The sequence below is a fragment of the Oncorhynchus masou genome, unplaced genomic scaffold (genome assembly GCF_036934945.1).
Source record: "Oncorhynchus masou masou isolate Uvic2021 unplaced genomic scaffold, UVic_Omas_1.1 unplaced_scaffold_580, whole genome shotgun sequence".
NCBI lineage: Eukaryota > Metazoa > Chordata > Actinopteri > Salmoniformes > Salmonidae > Oncorhynchus > Oncorhynchus masou.
Genome location: NW_027012218.1, coordinates 108,218 through 123,150, shown reverse-complemented (window position 1 = coordinate 123,150; position 14,933 = coordinate 108,218). Strand labels below are relative to the sequence as shown.

Here is a 14,933-nt window from a genome sequence, read left to right as displayed (position 1 = left end):
GTGGTATGTGGTGGTACATGGTGATATATGGTGGTACGTGGTGGTACATGGTGGTACATGGTGATACATGGTGATACCCACTGTTCCTAGACCAGTTAACCCACTGTTCCTAGACCAGTTAACCCACTGTTCCTAGACCAGTTAACCCACTGTTCCTAGGTCAGTTAACCCACTGTTCCTAGGTCAGTTAACCCACTGTTCCTAGACCAGTTAACCCACTGTTCCTAGACCAGTTAACCCACTGTTCCTAGACCAGTTAACCACTGTTCCTAGACCAGTTAACCCACTGTTCCTAGACCAGTTAACCCACTGTTCCTAGACCAGTTAACCCACAGTTCCTAGACCAGTTAACCCACTGTTCCTAGGCCAGTTAACCCCTGTTCCGAGGCCAGTTAACCCACTGTTCCTAGACCAGTTAACCCACAGTTCCTAGACCAGTTAACCCACTGTTCCTCGACCAGTTAACCCAGTGTTCCTAGACCAGTTAACCCACTGTTCCTAGACCAGTTAACCCACTGTTCCTAGACCAGTTAACCCACTGTTCCTAGACCAGTTAACCCACTGTTCCTAGACCAGTTAACCCACTGTTCCTAGACCAGTTAACCCAATGTTCCCAGACCAGTTAACCCACTGTTCCTAGACCAGTTAACTCACTGTTCCTAGACCAGTTAACCCACTGTTCCTAGACCAGTTAACCCACTGTTCCTAGGTCAGTTAACCCACTGTTCCTAGGTCAGTTAACCCAGTGTTCCTAGACCAGTTAACCCACTGTTCCTAGACCAGTTAACCCACTGTTCCTAGACCAGTTAACCCACTGTTCCTAGACCAGTTAACCCACTGTTCCTAGACCAGTTAACCCACTGTTCCTAGACCAGTTAACCCAATGTTCCCAGACCAGTTAACCCACTGTTCCTAGACCAGTTAACTCACTGTTCCTAGACCAGTTAACCCACTGTTCCTAGACCAGTTAACCCACTGTTCCTAGGTCAGTTAGCCCACTGTTCCTAGACCAGTTAACCACTGTTTCTAGACCAGTTAACCCACTGTTCCTAGACCAGTTAACCCACTGTTCCTAGACCAATTAACCCACTGTTCCTAGACCAGTTAACCCACTGTTCCTAGACCAGTTAACCACTGTTCCTAGACCAGTTAACCCACAGTTCCTAGACCAGTTAACCCACTGTTCCTAGGCCAGTTAACCCCCTGTTCCGAGGCCAGTTAACCCACTGTTCCTAGACCAGTTAACCCACTGTTCCTAGACCAGTTAACCCACTGTTCCTAGACCAGTTAACCCACTGTTCCTAGACCAGTTAACCCACTGTTCCTAGACCAGTTAGCCCACTGTTCCTAGGTCAGTTAACCACTGTTCCTAGACCAGTTAACTCACTGTTCCTAGACCAGTTAACCCACTGTTCCTAGACCAGTTAACCCACTGTTCCTAGACCAGTTAACCCACTGTTCCTAGACCAGTTAACCCACTGTTCCTAGACCAGTTAGCCCACTGTTCCTAGACCAGTTAACCACTGTTCCTAGACCAGTTAACTCACTGTTCCTAGACCAGTTAACCCACTGTTCCTAGACCAGTTAACCCACTGTTCCTAGGTCAGTTAACCCACTGTTCCTAGGTCAGTTAACCCACTGTTCCTAGACCAGTTAACCCACTGTTCCTAGACCAGTTAACCCACTGTTCCTAGACCAGTTAACCACTGTTCCTAGACCAGTTAACCCACTGTTCCTAGACCAGTTAACCCACTGTTCCTAGACCAGTTAACCCACTGTTCCTAGACCAGTTAACCCACTGTTCCTAGACCAGTTAACCCACTGTTCCTAGACCAGTTAACCCACTGTTCCTAGACCAGTTAACCCACTGTTCCTAGGTCAGTTAACCCACTGTTCCTAGGTCAGTTAACCCACTGTTCCTAGACCAGTTAACCCACTGTTCCTAGACCAGTTAACCCACTGTTCCTAGACCAGTTAACCACTGTTCCTAGACCAGTTAACCCACTGTTCCTAGACCAGTTAACCCACTGTTCCTAGACCAGTTAACCCACAGTTCCTAGACCAGTTAACCCACTGTTCCTAGGTCAGTTAACCCACTGTTCCTAGGTCAGTTAACCCACTGTTCCTAGACCAGTTAACCCACTGTTCCTAGACCAGTTAACCCACTGTTCCTAGACCAGTTAACCACTGTTCCTAGACCAGTTAACCCACTGTTCCTAGACCAGTTAACCCACTGTTCCTAGACCAGTTAACCCACTGTTCCTAGACCAGTTAACCCACTGTTCCTAGACCAGTTAACCCACTGTTCCTAGACCAGTTAACCCACTGTTCCTAGACCAGTTAACCCAATGTTCCCAGACCAGTTAACCCACTGTTCCTAGACCAGTTAACCCACAGTTCCTAGACCAGTTAACCCACTGTTCCTAGGCCAGTTAACCTCCTGTTCCGAGGCCAGTTAACCCAATGTTCCTAGACCAGTTAACCCACAGTTCCTAGACCAGTTAACCCACTGTTCCTCGACCAGTTAACCCACTGTTCCTAGACCAGTTAACCCACTGTTCCTAGACCAGTTAACCCAATGTTCCTAGACCAGTTAACCCCCTGTTCCTAGACCAGTTAACCCACTGTTCCTAGACCAGTTAACCCACTGTTCCTAGACCAGTTAGCCCACTGTTCCTAGACCAGTTAACCACTGTTCCTAGACCAGTTAACTCACTGTTCCTAGACCAGTTAACCCACTGTTCCTAGACCAGTTAACCCACTGTTCCTAGACCAGTTAACCCACAGTTCCTAGACCAGTTAACCCACTGTTCCTAGGCCAGTTAACCCACTGTTCCTAGGCCAGTTAACCCCCTGTTCCGAGGCCAGTTAACCCACTGTTCCTAGACCAGTTAACCCACAGTTCCTAGACCAGTTAACCCACTGTTCCTCGACCAGTTAACCCACTGTTCCTAGACCAGTTAACCCACTGTTCCTACACCAGTTAGCCCACTGTTCCTAGGTCAGTTAACCACTGTTCCTAGACCAGTTAATCCACTGTTCCTAGACCAGTTAACCCACTGTTCCTAGACCAGTTAACCCAATGTTCCTAGACCAGTTAACCCCTGTTCCTAGACCAGTTAACCCACTGTTCCTAGACCAGTTAACCCACTGTTCCTAGACCAGTTAACCCACTGTTCCTAGACCAGTTAGCCCACTGTTCCTAGGTCAGTTAACCACTGTTCCTAGACCAGTTAACTCACTGTTCCTAGACCAGTTAACCCACTGTTCCTAGACCAGTTAACCCACTGTTCCTAGACCAGTTAACCCACAGTTCCTAGACCAGTTAACCCACTGTTCCTAGGCCAGTTAACCCCCTGTTCCGAGGCCAGTTAACCCACTGTTCCTAGACCAGTTAACCCACAGTTCCTAGACCAGTTAACCCACTGTTCCTCGACCAGTTAACCCACTGTTCCTAGACCAGTTAACCCACTGTTCCTAGACCAGTTAGCCCACTGTTCCTAGGTCAGTTAACCACTGTTCCTAGACCAGTTAACTCACTGTTCCTAGACCAGTTAACCCACTGTTACTAGACCAGTTAACCCACTGTTCCTAGACCAGTTAACCCACTGTTCCTAGACCAGTTAACCCCCACTGTTCCTAGACCAGTTAACCCACTGTTCCTAGACCAGTTAACCCACTGTTCCTAGACCAGTTAACCCACAGTTCCTAGACCAGTTAACCCACTGTTCTTAGGCCAGTTAACCCCCTGTTCCGAGGCCAGTTAACCCACTGTTCCTAGACCAGTTAACCCACAGTTCCTAGACCAGTTAACCCACAGTTCCTAGACCAGTTAACCCACTGTTCCTAGACCAGTTAACCCACTGTTCCTAGGTCAGTTAACCCACTGTTCCTAGGTCAGTTAACCCACTGTTCCTAGACCAGTTAACCCACTGTTCCTAGACCAGTTAACCCACTGTTCCTAGACCAGTTAACCCACTGTTCCTAGGTCAGTTAACCCACTGTTCCTAGGTCAGTTAACCCACTGTTCCTAGACCAGTTAACCCACTGTTCCTAGCCCAGTTAACCCACTGTTCCTAGACCAGTTAACCCACTGTTCCTAGGCCAGTTAACCCCATGTTCCTAGGCCAGTTAACCCACTGTTCCTAGACCAGTTAACCCACAGTTCCTAGACCAGTTAACCCACTCTTCCTCGACCAGTTAACCCACTGTTCCTAGACCAGTTAACCCACTGTTCCTAGACCAGTTAACCCACTGTTCCTAGACCAGTTAACCCACTGTTCCTAGACCAGTTAACCCACTGTTCCTAGACCAGTTAACCCAATGTTCCTAGACCAGTTAACCCACTGGTCCTAGACCAGTTAACCCACTGTTCCTAGACCAGTTAACCCACTGTTCCTAGACCAGTTAACCCGCTGTTCCTAGACCAGTTAACCCACTGTTCCTACCAGTTAACCCAGTGTTCCTAGACCAGTTAACCCACTGTTCCTAGACCAGTTAACCCACTGTTCCTAGACCAGTTAACCCACTGTTCCTAGACCAGTTAACCCACTGTTCCTAGACCAGTTAACCCACTGTTCCTAGACCAGTTAACCCACTGTTCCTAGACCAGTTAACCCAATGTTCCCAGACCAGTTAACCCACTGTTCCTAGACCAGTTAACTCACTGTTCCTAGACCAGTTAACCCACTGTTCCTAGACCAGTTAACCCACTGTTCCTAGGTCAGTTAACCCACTGTTCCTAGGTCAGTTAACCCAGTGTTCCTAGACCAGTTAACCCACTGTTCCTAGACCAGTTAACCCACTGTTCCTAGACCAGTTAACCCACTGTTCCTAGACCAGTTAACCCACTGTTCCTAGACCAGTTAACCCACTGTTCCTAGACCAGTTAACCCAATGTTCCCAGACCAGTTAACCCACTGTTCCTAGACCAGTTAACTCACTGTTCCTAGACCAGTTAACCCACTGTTCCTAGACCAGTTAACCCACTGTTCCTAGGTCAGTTAACCCACTGTTCCTAGACCAGTTAACCCACTGTTTCTAGACCAGTTAACCCACTGTTCCTAGACCAGTTAACCCACTGTTCCTAGACCAGTTAACCCACTGTTCCTAGACCAGTTAACCCACTGTTCCTAGACCAGTTAACCACTGTTCCTAGACCAGTTAACCCACAGTTCCTAGACCAGTTAACCCACTGTTCCTAGGCCAGTTAACCCACTGTTCCTAGGCCAGTTAACCCACTGTTCCTAGACCAGTTAACCCACTGTTCCTAGACCAGTTAACCCACTGTTCCTAGACCAGTTAACCCACTGTTCCTACACCAGTTAGCCCACTGTTCCTAGGTCAGTTAACCACTGTTCCTAGACCAGTTAACCCACTGTTCCTAGACCAGTTAACCCACTGTTCCTAGACCAGTTAACCCAATGTTCCTAGACCAGTTAACCCCTGTTCCTAGACCAGTTAACCCACTGTTCCTAGACCAGTTAACCCACTGTTCCTAGACCAGTTAACCCACTGTTCCTAGACCAGTTAGCCCACTGTTCCTAGGTCAGTTAACCACTGTTCCTAGACCAGTTAACTCACTGTTCCTAGACCAGTTAACCCACTGTTCCTAGACCAGTTAACCCACTGTTCCTAGACCAGTTAACCCACAGTTCCTAGACCAGTTAACCCACTGTTCCTAGGCCAGTTAACCCCTGTTCCTAGGCCAGTTAACCCACTGTTCCTAGACCAGTTAACCCACAGTTCCTAGACCAGTTAACCCACTGTTCCTAGACCAGTTAACCCACTGTTCCTAGACCAGTTAACCCACTGTTCCTAGACCAGTTAACCCACTGTTCCTAGGTCAGTTAACCACTGTTCCTAGACCAGTTAACCACTGTTCCTAGACCAGTTAACCCACTGTTACTAGACCAGTTAACCCACTGTTCCTAGACCAGTTAACCCACTGTTCCTAGACCAGTTAACCCACTGTTCCTAGACCAGTTAACCCACTGTTCCTAGACCAGTTAACCCACTGTTCCTAGACCAGTTAACCCACAGTTCCTAGACCAGTTAACCCACTGTTCTTAGGCCAGTTAACCCACTGTTCCTAGACCAGTTAACCCACTGTTCCTAGGTCAGTTAGCCCACTGTTCCTAGACCAGTTAACCACTGTTTCTAGACCAGTTAACCCACTGTTCCTAGACCAGTTAACCCACTGTTCCTAGACCAGTTAACCCACTGTTCCTAGACCAGTTAACCCACTGTTCCTAGACCAGTTAACCCACTGTTCCTAGACCAGTTAACCCACAGTTCCTAGACCAGTTAACCCACTGTTCCTAGGCCAGTTAACCCCCTGTTCCGAGGCCAGTTAACCCACTGTTCCTAGACCAGTTAACCCACTGTTCCCAGACCAGTTAACCCACTGTTCCTAGACCAGTTAACTCACTGTTCCTAGACCAGTTAACCCACTGTTCCTAGACCAGTTAACCCACTGTTCCTAGGTCAGTTAGCCCACTGTTCCTAGACCAGTTAACCACTGTTTCTAGACCAGTTAACCCACTGTTCCTAGACCAGTTAACCCACTGTTCCTAGACCAATTAACCCACTGTTCCTAGACCAGTTAACCCACTGTTCCTAGACCAGTTAACCACTGTTCCTAGACCAGTTAACCCACAGTTCCTAGACCAGTTAACCCACTGTTCCTAGGCCAGTTAACCCCCTGTTCCGAGGCCAGTTAACCCACTGTTCCTAGACCAGTTAACCCACTGTTCCTAGACCAGTTAACCCACTGTTCCTAGACCAGTTAACCCACTGTTCCTAGACCAGTTAACCCACTGTTCCTAGACCAGTTAGCCCACTGTTCCTAGGTCAGTTAACCACTGTTCCTAGACCAGTTAACTCACTGTTCCTAGACCAGTTAACCCACTGTTCCTAGACCAGTTAACCCACTGTTCCTAGACCAGTTAACCCACTGTTCCTAGACCAGTTAACCCACTGTTCCTAGACCAGTTAGCCCACTGTTCCTAGACCAGTTAACCACTGTTCCTAGACCAGTTAACTCACTGTTCCTAGACCAGTTAACCCACTGTTCCTAGACCAGTTAACCCACTGTTCCTAGGTCAGTTAACCCACTGTTCCTAGGTCAGTTAACCCACTGTTCCTAGACCAGTTAACCCACTGTTCCTAGACCAGTTAACCCACTGTTCCTAGACCAGTTAACCACTGTTCCTAGACCAGTTAACCCACTGTTCCTAGACCAGTTAACCCACTGTTCCTAGACCAGTTAACCCACTGTTCCTAGACCAGTTAACCCACTGTTCCTAGACCAGTTAACCCACTGTTCCTAGACCAGTTAACCCACTGTTCCTAGACCAGTTAACCCACTGTTCCTAGGTCAGTTAACCCACTGTTCCTAGGTCAGTTAACCCATTGTTCCTAGACCAGTTAACCCACTGTTCCTAGACCAGTTAACCCACTGTTCCTAGACCAGTTAACCACTGTTCCTTGACCAGTTAACCCACTGTTCCTAGACCAGTTAACCCACTGTTCCTAGACCAGTTAACCCACAGTTCCTAGACCAGTTAACCCACTGTTCCTAGGTCAGTTAACCCACTGTTCCTAGGTCAGTTAACCCACTGTTCCTAGACCAGTTAACCCACTGTTCCTAGACCAGTTAACCCACTGTTCCTAGACCAGTTAACCACTGTTCCTAGACCAGTTAACCCACTGTTCCTAGACCAGTTAACCCACTGTTCCTAGACCAGTTAACCCACAGTTCCTAGACCAGTTAACCCACTGTTCCTAGGCCAGTTAACCTCCTGTTCCTAGGCCAGTTAACCCAATGTTCCTAGACCAGTTAACCCACAGTTCCTAGACCAGTTAACCCACTGTTCCTCGACCAGTTAACCCACTGTTCCTAGACCAGTTAACCCACTGTTCCTAGACCAGTTAACCCAATGTTCCTAGACCAGTTAACCCCCTGTTCCTAGACCAGTTACCCCACTGTTCCTAGACCAGTTAACCCACTGTTCCTAGACCAGTTAGCCCACTGTTCCTAGACCAGTTAACCACTGTTCCTAGACCAGTTAACTCACTGTTCCTAGACCAGTTAACCCACTGTTCCTAGACCAGTTAACCCACTGTTCCTAGACCAGTTAACCCACAGTTCCTAGACCAGTTAACCCACTGTTCCTAGGCCAGTTAACCCACTGTTCCTAGGCCAGTTAACCCCCTGTTCCGAGGCCAGTTAACCCACTGTTCCTAGACCAGTTAACCCACAGTTCCTAGACCAGTTAACCCACTGTTCCTCGACCAGTTAACCCACTGTTCCTAGACCAGTTAACCCACTGTTCCTACACCAGTTAGCCCACTGTTCCTAGGTCAGTTAACCACTGTTCCTAGACCAGTTAATCCACTGTTCCTAGACCAGTTAACCCACTGTTCCTAGACCAGTTAACCCAATGTTCCTAGACCAGTTAACCCCCTGTTCCTAGACCAGTTAACCCACTGTTCCTAGACCAGTTAACCCACTGTTCCTAGACCAGTTAACCCACTGTTCCTAGACCAGTTAGCCCACTGTTCCTAGGTCAGTTAACCACTGTTCCTAGACCAGTTAACTCACTGTTCCTAGACCAGTTAACCCACTGTTCCTAGACCAGTTAACCCACTGTTCCTAGACCAGTTAACCCACAGTTCCTAGACCAGTTAACCCACTGTTCCTAGGCCAGTTAACCCCTGTTCCGAGGCCAGTTAACCCACTGTTCCTAGACCAGTTAACCCACAGTTCCTAGACCAGTTAACCCACTGTTCCTCGACCAGTTAACCCACTGTTCCTAGACCAGTTAACCCACTGTTCCTAGACCAGTTAACCCACTGTTCCTAGGTCAGTTAACCACTGTTCCTAGACCAGTTAACTCACTGTTCCTAGACCAGTTAACCCACTGTTACTAGACCAGTTAACCCACTGTTCCTAGACCAGTTAACCCACTGTTCCTAGACCAGTTAACCCCTGTTCCTAGACCAGTTAACCCACTGTTCCTAGACCAGTTAACCCACTGTTCCTAGACCAGTTAACCCCCTGTTCCTAGACCAGTTAACCCACTGTTCCTAGACCAGTTAACCCACTGTTCCTAGACCAGTTAACCCACTGTTCCTAGACTAGTTAGCCCACTGTTCCTAGACCAGTTAACCACTGTTTCTAGACCAGTTAACCCACTGTTCCTAGACCAGTTAACCCACTGTTCCTAGACCAATTAACCCACTGTTCCTAGACCAGATAACCAACTGTTCCTAGACCAGTTAACCCACTGTTCCTAGACCAGTTAACCCACTGTTCCTGGACCAGTTAACCCACTGTTCCTAGACCAGTTAACCACTGTTCCTTGACCAGTTAACCCACTGTTCCTAGACCAGTTAACCCACTGTTCCTAGGCCAGTTAACCCCCAGTTCCTAGGCCAGTTAACCCACTGTTCCTAGACCAGTTAACCCACAGTTCCTAGATCAGTTAACCACTGTTCCTAGACCAGTTAACCCACTGTTCCTAGACCAGTTAACCCACTGTTCCTAGACCAGTTAACCCACTGTTCCTAGACCAGTTAACCAACTGTTCCTAGACTAGTTAGCCCACTGTTCCTAGACCAGTTAACCACTGTTCCTAGACCAGTTAACCCACTGTTCCTAGACCAGTTAACCCACTGTTCCTAGACCAGTTAACCCACTGTTCCTAGACCAGTTAACCCACTGTTCCTAGACTAGTTAGCCCACTGTTCCTAGACCAGTTAACCCACAGTTCCTAGACCAGTTAACCCACTGTTCCTAGACCAGTTAACCCACAGTTCCTAGACCAGTTAACCCACTGTTCCTAGACCAGTTAACCCACTGTTCCTAGAACAGTTAACCCACTGTTCCTAGACCAGTTAACCACTGTTCCTCGACCAGTTAACCCACTGTTCCTCGACCAGCTAACCCACTGTTCCTAGACCAGTTAACCCACTGTTCCTAGACTAGTTAGCCCACTGTTCCTAGGCCAGTTAACCACTGTTCCTAGACCAGTTAACTCACTGTTCCTAGACCAGTTAACCCACTGTTCCTAGACCAGTTAACCCACAGTTCCTAGACCAGTTAACCCACTGTTCCTCCTAGACCAGTTCACCCACTGTTCCTAGGTCAGTTAACCCACAGTTCCTAGGTCAGTTAACCCACTGTTCCTAGACCAGTTAACCCACTGTTCCTAGACCAGTTAACCCACTGTTCCTAGACCAGTTAACCACTGTTCCTAGACCAGTTAACCCACTGTTCCTAGGCCAGTTAACCCCCTGTTCCGAGGCCAGTTAACCCACTGTTTCTAGAGCAGTTAACCCACAGTTCCTAGACCAGTTAACCCACTGTTCCTCGACCAGTTAACCCACTGTTCCTAGACCAGTTAACCCACTGTTCCTAGACCAGTTAACCCACTGTTCCTAGACTAGTTAGCCCACTGTTCCTAGACCAGTTAACCACTGTTTCTAGACCAGTTAACCCACTGTTCCTAGACCAGTTAACCCACTGTTCCTAGACCAGTTAACCCACAGTTCCTAGACCAGTTAACCCACTGTTCTTAGGCCAGTTAACCCCCTGTTCCGAGGCCAGTTAACCCACTGTTCCTAGACCAGTTAACCCACAGTTCCTAGACCAGTTAACCCACAGTTCCTAGACCAGTTAACCCACTGTTCCTAGACCAGTTAACCCACTGTTCCTAGGTCAGTTAACCCACTGTTCCTAGGTCAGTTAACCCACTGTTCCTAGACCAGTTAACCCACTGTTCCTAGGCCAGTTAACTGTTCCGAGGGTTAACCCACTGTTCCTAGACCAGTTAACCCACAGTTCCTAGACCAGTTAACCCACTGTTTCTCGACCAGTGGGTAACCCACTGTTCCTAGACCAGTTAACCCACTGTTCCTAGACCAGTTAACCCACTGTTCCTAGACCAGTTAACCCACTGTTCCTAGACCAGTTAACCCACTGTTCCTAGACCAGTTAACCCAATGTTCCTAGACCAGTTAACCCCTGGTCCTAGACCAGTTAACCCACTGTTCCTAGACCAGTTAACCCACTGTTCCTAGACCAGTTAGGGTCCTAGGTCAGTTAACCACTGATCCTAGACCAGTTAACTCACTGTTCCTAGACCAGTTAACCCACTGTTCCTAGGACCAGTTAACCCACTGTTCCTGGGTCCTAGTTTAACCCACTGTCTAGACCAGTATGTCTCTATAACACTGTGTTCTGTCAGTGGGTCAGGGTCTAACCCATGTTCCTAGACCAGTAACCCACTGTTCTAGTGTTCTGTAGACCACAGTGGGTCAGGGTGTTCCTAGACCAGTTAACACTGTTCCTAACCAGTTAACCCAGTGGGTTATCCACTGTTCTAGGAACAGTGTGTTCTGTCAGGGTGGGTCTAGGATACCAGTTTACCCACTGTTCCTAGGAACAGTTAACCCACTGTCTCTATAACACTGTGTTCTGTCAGTGGGAACAGTTAACCCACTGTTCTCTAGAACAGTGTGTTCTGTCAGTCTGTTCTAGACAGTTAACCCACTGTGTCTAGGTTAACCCACTGTTCTAGACCAGTGGGTTACTGGTCTAGACCAGTATATGTCTCTATAACACTGTGTTAACTGTCAGTGGGTCAGTTAACCCACTGGTCTAGGAACAGTGGGTGTCTCTATAACACTGTGTTCTGTCAGTGGGTGGGGTCTAGACCAGTAACCCACTGTCTAGGACTTAACCCCCTGGCCCAGTTAACTGTGACCAGTTAACCCACTGTTCCAAGTCATTGGGTCTATTGTCCATTACTAGAACAGTGGGCTAACTGGTCTAGGAACAGTGGGTTAACTGTTCTAGGAACAGTGGGTTAACTGGTCTAGGAACAGTGGGTTAACTGGTCTAGGAACTGTGGGTTAACTGGTCTAGGAACAGTGGGTTAACTGGTCTAGGAACTGTGGGTTAACTGGTCTAGGAACAGTGGGCTAACTAGTCTAGGAACAGTGGGTTAACTGGTCTAGGAACAGTGGGTTAACTGGTCTAGGAACAGTGGGTTAACTGGTCAGGAACAGTGGGTTAACTGGTCTAGGAACAGTGGTTAACTGGTCTAGGAACAGTGGTTAACTGTCTAGGAACAGTTGGTTAACTGGTCTAGGAACAGTGGGTTAACTGGTCTAGGAACAGTGGGTTAACTGGTCTAGGAACAGTGGGTTAACTGGTCTAGGAACAGTGGTTAACTGTGTGTGGGTTAACTGGTCTAGGAACAGTGGGTTAACTGGTCTCGGAACTGGGGGTTAACTGGCCTAGGAACAGTGGGTTAACTGGTCTAGGAACAGGGGTTAACTGGTCAAGGAACAGTGGGTTAACTGGTCTAGGAACAGTGGGTTAACTGGTCCAGGAACAGTGGGTTAACTGGTCTAGGAACAGTGGGTTAACTGGTCTAGGAACAGTTGGTTATCTGGTCTAGGAACAGTGGGTTAATTGGTCTAGGAACAGTGGGTTAACTGGTCTAGGAACAGTGGGTTAACTGGTCTAGAAACAGTGGTTAACTGGTCTAGGAACAGTGGGCTAACTAGTCTAGGAACAGTGGGTTAACTGGTCTAGGAACAGTGGGTTAACTGGTCTAGGAACAGGGTTAACTGGTCTAGGAACAGGGGGTTAACTGGTCTAGGAACACTGTGTTCTGTCAGGAACAGTGGGTTAACTGGTCTAGGAACATTACCCCACATGGCCCTGTCCCTCTGTCCATTACCTCTATGGCCCTGTCCCTCTGTCCATTACCCCATGGCCCTGTCCCTCTGTCCATTACCCCCATGGCCCTGTCACTCTGTCCATTACCCCCATGGCCCTGTCCCTCTGTCCATTACCCCATGGCCCTGTCACTCTGTCCATTACCCCCATGGCCCTGTCCCTCTGTCCATTACCCCCACGGCCCTGTCCCTGTGTCCATTACCCCTGGCCCTGTCCCTCTGTCCATTACCCCCATGGCCCTGTCCCTCTGTCCATTACCCCCCAATAACACTGGCCATGTCCCTCTGTCCATTACCCCCCAATACCCCCAATGGCCATGTCCCTCTGTCCATTACCCCACAATACCCCCCATGGCCCTGTCCCTCTGTCCATACCCCCAATGGCCATGTCCCTCTGTCCATTACCCCCTGTCCCCAATGGCCATGTCCCTCTGTCCATTACTCCCTTTGCACGTGTCTGAAGTCTGTAGTCAACTAGCTGTGATGAGTTGAATTGCATTGTTGAGTCAGTCAGTCTGTCTGTCTGTGCCATTCAGTGAGAAGCTGCAGGTTTGGTTTTGGGCCAGTAGGTGGCACTATAACACTGTGTTCTGTCAGTGGGTCAGGGGTCTATATATGTCTCTATAACACTGTGTTCTGTCAGTGGGTCTATATATGTCTCTATAACACTGTGTTCTGTCAGTGGGTCTATATATGTCTCTATAACACTGTGTTCTGTCAGTGGGTCTATATATGTCTCTATAACACTGTGTTCTGTCAGTGGGTCAGGGTCTATACATGTCTCTACAACACTGTGTTCTGTCAGTGGGTCTATATATGTCTCTATAACACTGTGTTCTGTCAGTGGGTCAGGGTCTATATGTGTCTCTATAACACTGTGTTCTGTCAGTGGGTCTATATATGTCTCTATAACACTGTGTTCTGTCAGTGGGTCTATACATGTCTCTACAACACTGTGTTCTGTCAGTGGGTCTATATATGTCTCTATAACACTGTGTTCTGTCAGTGGGTCAGGGGTCTATATATGTCTCTATAACACTGTGTTCTGTCAGTGGGTCATATATGTCTCTATAACACTGTGTTCTGTCAGTGGGTCTATATATGTCTCTATAACACTGTGTTCTGTCAGTGGGTCTATATATGTCTCTATAACACTGTGTTCTGTCACTGGTCTATATATGTCTCTATAACACTGTGTTCTGTCAGGGGTCTATATATGTCTCTATAACACTGTGTTCTGTCAGTGGGTCAGGGTCTATATATGTCTCTATAACACTGTGTTCTGTCAGTGGGTCAGGGGTCTATATATGTCTCTATAACACTGTGTTCTGTCAGGGGTCTATGTATGTCTCTATAACACTGTGTTCTGTCAGTGGGTCTCTATATATGTCTCTATAACACTGTGTTCTGTCAGTGGGTCAGGGTCTATATATGTCTCTATAACACTGTGTTCTGTCAGTGGGTCAGGGGTCTATATATGTCTCTATAACACTGTGTTCTGTCAGGGGTCTATATATGTCTCTATAACACTGTGTTCTGTCAGTGGGTCAGGGTCTATATATGTCTCTATAACACTGTGTTCTGTCAGTGGGTCTATATATGTCTCTACAACACTGTGTTCTGTCAGTGGTCTATATATGTCTCTATAACACTGTGTTCTGTCAGTGGGTCAGGGGTCTATATATGTCTCTATAACACTGTGTTCTGTCAGTGGGTCAGGGTCTATATATGTCTCTATAACACTGTGTTCTGTCAGTGGGTCTATATATGTCTCTAAAACACTGTGTTCTGTCAGTGGGTCTATATATGTCTCTATAACACTGTGTTCTGTCAGTGGGTCAGGGTCTATATATGTCTCTATAACACTGTGTTCTGTCAGTGGGTCAGGGTCTATATATGTCTCTATAACACTGTGTTCTGTCAGTGGGTCTATATATGTCTCTACAACACTGTGTTCTGTCACTGGTCTATATATGTCTCTATAACACTGTGTTCTGTCAGTGGGTCAGGGTCTATATATGTCTCTATAACACTGTGTTCTGTCAGTGGGTCTATATATGTCTCTATAACACTGTGTTCTGTCAGTGGGTCAGGGTCTATATATGTCTCTATAACACTGTGTTCTGTCAGTGGTCTATATATGTCTCTATAACACTGTGTTCTGTCAGTGGGTCAGGGTC

General features: G+C 47.7%; 1 pseudogene; it reads right to left on the bottom strand.

Moving 5' to 3' along the window:
- The window catches only part of LOC135536238 (synaptogyrin-3-like), a 66,575-nt pseudogene that overhangs the window by 17,326 nt on the left and 34,316 nt on the right, over positions 1-14,933 (bottom strand).